A 7,964-nucleotide genomic window follows, 5' to 3' on the forward strand; every position below is an offset into this window, starting at 1 on the left:
ACAACTTATTATTTAATTAAAAAAATCAAACTATTTGCATCAGTTACTTTGTTCTTCTCTGCTTTTCAGAAAATACAGCACTTTAACCAATTTTATTTGGTAAATATGTCCAAAAATTTATATTTTTGAAGCCTCTCTTTGCTTTAAGACATTATCTTTTCACTACCCCTTGCCAAAATGAATGAAAATATTTTCTAGGTCTCCAGTTTTCAGTGGGAAATCACAAAGTCAAAATATTACAGAAAGAGACAGAAATGGGGCCTCAAATATGTCACAGAGACAATAGAACATTTAGACTGAGAAGATATTTCAATCACTTATTTTGCCATTATAACTCATTTTCTCTTTGGAGATAAGGTTATTCTTGAATTCCTAACCTAAACATAGAAATATAATAATAATGAAATTATTTCATATATTAATTAATCTCATAGACAAAACTCTAAGTTATCATAGATATTATATCATCTCAACTTCTATTGTCTGTTCTATGGTCATGCTCATTGCGGAAATTTGAAAACCATAGTAATTGCAGGGCTGGGCAAAAACTTGCTTGGCCCTAAATTCAATCACCATTACTACAAAAGCAAAATGCAGTCTGTTGCAGGATACTGTCATTCACAGGAGAAGAGGTAGGCAACTCTCATGACTGGCATACTTATCTACAGAGACAAAGAAAATACAATTTGTTAACATCAGAGACTTTTGCTTGTCTAATGATTTAAATTCTCATTATTTCATTCAGCAAACTGTGTTTAAAAGAAATTGTGAAAGATTTTAGGAGGCCCTTTAAAAACTTTAAAGTTAAAGATTAGCTGGTTAAAATGTATAGAATTCTCCTTTCTTGGTTACTTATAGATTTTTCTCACAGTGGTCCATATTTTCCACTACCATACCATAAATTCATTCAGAAAACACTAGCCACGAAGTCAACAACATTACCCATCAACTGTCATAAAATTTAGGGAAGATGGTAATCAAAATCAGTCCATATGAGAACTGTTGGCATGTGTTTGTCTAGTCAATCAAAGCATCTCAAGTTTAATTTTGTTCTTCTGACTCATATGAGATTTTATTCAAACATTGAATGTTGTATTCTAGTGTATGATTTTTACAATGTTTTGATTGTAAATAAAGATTTCAAAAGTAACAACTAATGCCATTAAAAACACTATATGATAACAAATGTATGAGTGTCTTTAATCAAAGCATAAAACACATGAATGACACACCATGTATCAGATATTATTCTTAGGACTTTATATGTAATGCTTCATTTGATCCTCCTTTAGACATAAATAGGGAATAGGCAGAGAGATTAAGTAATTATTCTATCTCAAGGAATCTGATTCCAAAATCCATTCTTCTCTGTGCCTTTTATAGAAACTAGTTTTAACTTATCTAAAGAACTCATTGGTTTTTTCTGTCACCTACCCTTTTCATGATGACCATGGTGTGTGCAGTTTTCAAACCTGACTGGTAAAAAAGACAGAACATCTCACCTAATTTAATGACCTTTTCATTATGTAAAACATCTAATGAATATTAGAAAAAAAACTTTGCAAACTTTATGAGATTTTTATGCAAGCCTATATGTTACGAAAAAGAGTTTTAGTACTTCTTTTAATAAAAGCAAAAGTTTTATTTCCACTAAAGAATATGATTAATCTTCACAGTAAAAAGAAAAAATCAAAACAAAAGAAATATTTTTCTAAAGAATATCCGTCTGAATTTAAAATTTTGCTTACTCACATTCAGGCTATGAGATATTATTGCAGAATATCTAGTTTCTACTTAACTCAGAAATACATGACTACCATATTTCCTATCAATACATATACAATGAATGGATACATGATTGCAGAGGAAATGTATGCAAAAGTGTGCATACATATTATGTCTTTAAAATAAATTTATTGTGTGATTATGATCAGGCTTTGGCAAAAATCAAGTTCAATTTCCTACTCATTCAGGCTTCCTGGTGAAATCCTATAGCTTACTTGACCTTCTCCATTGTTCCCTGTCATATCTAGCTTTGGATGCCTTTCAAAGTTCTCTTTTCACCATTCTTGGGTCCCTTGGGGCAAGAGCAAGGACCTCTTTGTAGTTTCCTCCACCTTTCTTTACCTTTTACTCTTCCCTCCTTTTCCACAGGATACAATTGTCTATAATGCTTTCCCTTTTGGTTGAACCAATGACATTCTATAACTTTGAGGAATCCTCTGTAAAACGGATGTCCTCAAAGTTTGCTGTGTCCTTCTTTTGGTTGCTGTGCAAGGAGTCTTTCTGAAGCTGAACTGAACTTACTAGCTACATGTCCTGCAGTTTCCTCAGAGGTAAAATGGAATAAAGGAGCTTCCTAGGTCAGATTTCTGACATGAAACCGAGTAGATCATTTGGCCTAATCACATTGTTTAATAATGAGACTGGTGCGAAGGGCAGGAAGCTGATTGTCAAAGGAAAGGAAATGGGTAGAGAGCCCTTCTCCAGCAACTGGTTGCTAACTCCTCAGGGTGAGGGAAGGATTTCATTTTTCAATACAAGCAATTACCCCCTGGGCAGTTCCCTTCCTGTTTGTGGTCAAGAAGGTAGGAAAAAAGTGTGTGTGTGTGTGTGTGTGTGTGTGTGTGTGTGTTGGGGGGTGTCTATAAAAATACAAGACACCCCCACTCCCATGGGCACCTGCTCGGGTCCCTGGATCATCTCCAAAGGAGTATACTATCTCTCTTTATCTCTTAAATAAAAGTTGCCCGTGGGAATGAGGACCTTTTTTGAAACCATGTCTATCTTTAGAGAATTTCCAGCAAAGATCTGGATTTGGCTAGAAAAATTGTTGAAGTGCTGACGGTTTTCTCTGCACACAACATTTTTTTTTCTCCTAGGAAAAGAAGGTAGACAAATTTACAAAAGACTTAAATAAATTTCTGAAGTGCTAATGACTTTTTTGCATTTGTAAGTAATTACAGGGTTTGTGGTGTCATGTCTAATATGCGCTTAACACATGAACATTCACAAGTAATGGGTGCTGTGTGCCAGGGGTTTCTCAGTGGGCTTTCCACCTCTGACACAAATCATGTGCATTTGCATCTTAGCTGTTAACATTTATATATAGTATTTCAGCTTTGCGCAGTGGCAGTATCGTAGCCAATGAGGTTTATCCGAGGCGTGATTATTGCTAATTGAAAACTTATATATAGTATTTCACTTCTTTAATTGTCCCAAATAATAATCCTGAGATGACATTTATATTCCCATTTCAAAGAAAGAGTGTTTAAGGGTCAGATTAAATTATTTAACTTATAGAGAATTGCATAGGCATTTTTTGTCAGCTCAAATATCTTTAAAACAAAACAAAAGCAAAAAGTAAAAACTGAGCTTCTTTCATTAATACTGCAATCCTTTATTAAAAAGATGCAAAATCGGTGTTTCTGATCATTCCCAGAGCAGTCATTTGCCTTAATTCTTTGTGACAGCATTTCAGATATTTAACAACAAAAAAATCAAGTTACTCCCAAGAATTCTCTTCTTCAAGTAGGCTACCTCTAAAATTTACAAAATAGAACAAAGTTTTCATCTTACCTCTGTTTTCATCTTCATCGTGTATTTCAGTGCCTTTCTGAAATGTTTTGTTTGGATTGTCTGTAATCACATATATAAAACCTAACCATGTATTGCTTTTAGAACCTGAAATTGAACCATGTTACATTTCAGTGAACTCGAACTGCATAGATGAAAACTAGGCCAAATCTCTCTTGACTGAAGTGACTTATTAGGCAATATAATCCTCTTTCTGAATTCTAATTTTATTTATGTTACATGTCATATTTTTCTATCAATAGCTGAGAAAGTTTTGAGTCTGAATTCTGCATCAAGAAGTCTAGACTTTTAATGATTTTTTTCTAACATCCATCAAATTATTGAGTAAATATGCTGAAGAAAACAGACAGATCAAACCAAATTGATGTAGACTTCTTTAATTTATGAAATTAGAGTTTGTTTACTCAATGAGGCTGAATTTATCAAGTTCCTGAAAGATCCCCTAATAAAGTCAAGGTCCATAGTAGACAACATACTTTTGTTTAAGGGCTCTAAATATATATTTACATAAACACCTATGGTTTAGGCTTCTTCTCCCCTGGAGGTGGCCTGCATTCTCCTTTGAATGTGTATTTCTTACTTTCCCCTAAAAGAAGTCTCTTCCCTGAGATAGTCTGCATTATCTCTTGAAAATCATCTGCTTTCCTAAATAACTGTGTCTCATAAAAAATAAAGATCTATCAATAGGCAATAGCATTGCCCTTAGTGATATGAAAAGTAAAATTTGGAGTTAAGCCCCATATCAGAAAGGACAGTTTCAACATGGTTGAGATGAGGCACCCTGGTGTCCAAGGAAGTCTGCAGCATACAACTTTGCCTCCCTCTTTATTGCTCTAAATTGGAATTGCTATATTCACTATTTTTATAGAGAAAATAAACTCTAAATAGATATTTTTACAATGTGGTAAAATAAAAATGCATATATATGTTAAATCATTTCAAATCTCATGTGTAAGTATGATGTATTATGTAAGATCATTAATATTTACTCATTTTATAATGATCTATACCATGCATGTTCTATGTATACGAAGACACACAGGGTTACACAATACAAATCTCAAGTCAGTAATATAATGTAGTCATTCTATGTATAACCAGGGGTTTCACATTCAAGATTTTATTTGTTTTTCTCACTTGTTATATTATTTAACTTATAACTATAATAATTAGTTTATAGTGCAGAATAGTATAACTTGGTGAGGTGATTTGTAATTACATAACTATTAAGTAGCAGTGCAGAATTTAAATGAGTCTCCCTTACCTTAGTGTCAACGCCCTTATAAACTAATACTTTATTGATGTGAATTCATCTTGTCCTGAATACTTACAGGTAAAAACTGCAATCGGAATTTTCCTAATAATGACATCGACACAGTCTTCAATATATAATGAATATCAGTGGCTCATTTGCAAACTGGAAATTTTAGCACCATTGTCTTCTAGAAGTTTTAGTTTTCTCTAAAATTTCTAAATAATTGAAAAAAATTTTCTCTCTGTTGTTCATCTCTGCAATTATCTTTTTGAAATAAATCTGGAATATAGCATTTGGAATGTTCAGATTCATTCAAAATGCTTATTTGTTTTATTTGCATATAATGCCCCTGGCTTACTGTTTTTCTCTCTCATTTCTAACATTAAGTTTATTCTTGTGGAAGATATGGAAGAAAAATGGGATTTTAGTTTTGTAGTTTTTCTGTCATTCATTATCAAACATTCACCTAACTTTTTTTTGTTGTTGTTCCCTGCTACTATCCAGAGTTTGGATATGACAAGCTTTTGTTCGTGTTGATTTAAAATCTCACCATGGACTTTTGTATTCATTCTCTAGAATTATCTTTTGAGCTCCAAACCTGTGTTCTGAGTGCTGTTCATTAACACCCAAACCAAAAACTGATATTGAAGCTACGAATTAAAGCTCCCATTGGTGCTCCTGTTGACCTCCCAGTGCCAATGTGCTGGATTATAGGGAAACACTGTTGATAGAACTTTTCCTCATCCTAACTGTATTTAGAAGCCCTTGCCTTCTAAATACTTTATGCCATATAATGAATAAGGTGCTACTCCCAAATGTTTATGCCACATGGCAAATGGTACTTCATAAACTAGACTCCATAGAGTCTAGCTCAACTAGATAATACAAATCCTATACTTATTATAACTTCACTGAGAAAATACTCTATGTCCTTCATTGGCATAATATTCTTTCATGAATTTATTTTCTGGTACTGTTTTTTTCTTCATAACTCTTTCCCTAGATTATTCATTTTTGGGCACCCTTGCTAGAACTATTCATTGTCTGTGATTAATTTTTAAACAATTAATGTGTTTAAATTTAGATCTGTGCTACATCTAGAAATTCAGAATTTCCCATGAATGTGCATGTTGGTGTTGAGCAGATCACAATCTCTCAAATTTCTGAGAGACTGTAGTTGGTCCAGAATATGACAAATACTGGATTTCTACATCCAACTTCACAGCTTCACAACCATGTTGTGATTCATAATGCCATGTAAGAATCAATAAAAATTTGGTTTTGTTTACCATGCCAGTTTCAAATGCTAATCTATGTTCTTTAATACCTTTCATTTTGGGTAAACCTAGTTATATTTTATTTATTTTGAAGCAGGACACCACAGCATTGTATAAACCCTTTTTTTTTCTGGGAAAGACAAGTGATATTTTTAACAACTAACTCTGGGAAAAACATCTATGTATATATACCTATGTAAGATTCTTACCCAAGTTTACTGATGAGAAAATATGTTGCATACAAATTTCTAATAATAATAAAAACATTATTTATTGTGAATTCCATATAGCCAGCTCATTCTTACAGAATGATTTGTTGATTTTGACACAATTCTTGTGTCCATTTATATATAAATATCAGTGACAAGTGACAAAATTGTCTACCTCCAATAAGTGTTGAATAATTATCTATATTTATATTAATAATTGCTGAGGGCCATTACCAAGTAGGTATTGACGCATCGTAATCCTTGCCAGTGTACCCCATGTTAAATGGACTTGCCTTGGAAATTTGCTGCGACCTTGCTTGTGTGTTTGAGAAAGATGACCCTGCTCAAGGTGATCGAGGGTGGATCCAGGTTTGAGGAAGTATCCTGCAGGTTTGAGGAAGTATCCCGGTCCTTGGGCTTAGGGTGTTGCCGGTTTAAGGCGTTTCCCGGTTTAAGAATATGGGTTTTAGGGAAGTTGAGGTTAAAGATTATTGCTGCTGGGATTAGGGTGTTCCTGTTGCTTGTTCCCGTTGAGTTCTCGTGAGATTCAAATGGGATTTTGGAAAAAGCCTCGTGGAGTAGGTGAAGTGTGCGGGAGAACGAGACTGCCCCTGAACGTGTGTGGAGGCTGGTGTGAGATCCGGAATAAAGAATTGCTGTTTGAACCTACAGAGCTGTGTGGTGGCTCGTGATTCTGTGCCAAGCCGAGTCATTGGCACTTGGCTTTGGCATTTGGTGGCCCGTACGCGGAACATCTGAAATTTGGAGGTGAGTAAATTGCTCGCCCCTGAGGGAAGGCGAGAGAATGGGTGACCATTTCCAAAAACAATGTGTTCTTGTTTTGATTTATTTCGTTTTTGTTTCAAGTTGCCTGTCCCTAGAAATTTCTCAGGCAAACTGGGAAAAATGGTTCGCTCAAGGTTTGAAGTTTGTTAGCCCCGAGAAAGAGAAAATTGATACAGCGAATTTTTATTCAGTTTTTGTTTCATTCAGTTGCGGTTTTTTCTTATGTTATCTTATTGGGTTGCGTTATCTTTATAGAAGATTAGAAATTAGTAAAAAAGAAACCGAAAAGTTGTTAAGTAAATTGTTACAGGTTCAGACCATGGAGAAAGACATTTTAGATCAAGGAAAAGAGAAGGTCTCTCGAGCCAGTCAGAGAGAGGAAGAAAATTTAAAGGAAAAGGGGTTATTAGGAAAAAGGCCACAACAAAAGGCTGTTACTAACTCCGTTTTATTACCAGAGGGTGTAATTCAACCATCAGCCCCGCCGATGGAGACAGCTGAATGGCCCTCAAACCCCATCGTAGTTGATAGATGGGATCCTGAGACAGGACCTCAAAGATTAGCATGCCCTGTATTTGAACAGGTAGGAGGGCAGCGAATTCACCGTGCTTTAGAATTTAAAACAGTGAAGCAGTTAAAGGAGGCTGTAACAACCTATGGTCCTCAAGCCCCTTTCACAGTAAGCATGGTGGAGTCCATTACTAACTTGGACATGACGCCAGCAGATTGGGCTAGCATGTGTAAATCTGTGCTAAATGGAGGACAATATTTGCTATGGAAGGTTGCCAATGAGGAATTTTGCAGGGAGACAGCTAGACGAAATGCAGCAGCCGGTTACCC

General features: G+C 34.9%; 1 non-coding gene across 1 annotated transcript; it reads left to right on the plus strand.

Annotated features, from left to right (window-relative positions):
* The first annotated feature begins 3,118 nt into the window (after positions 1–3,118).
* LOC144249436 (U4 spliceosomal RNA) lies at positions 3,119–3,262 on the plus strand. Its single transcript, XR_013342233.1, has one exon. It is a non-coding gene; the product is annotated as a U4 spliceosomal RNA (small nuclear RNA).
* Positions 3,263–7,964: the final 4,702 nt, after the last annotated feature.

This window comes from Urocitellus parryii, chromosome 11 (assembly GCF_045843805.1).
Source record: "Urocitellus parryii isolate mUroPar1 chromosome 11, mUroPar1.hap1, whole genome shotgun sequence".
In the NCBI taxonomy this organism is placed as follows: domain Eukaryota; kingdom Metazoa; phylum Chordata; class Mammalia; order Rodentia; family Sciuridae; genus Urocitellus; species Urocitellus parryii.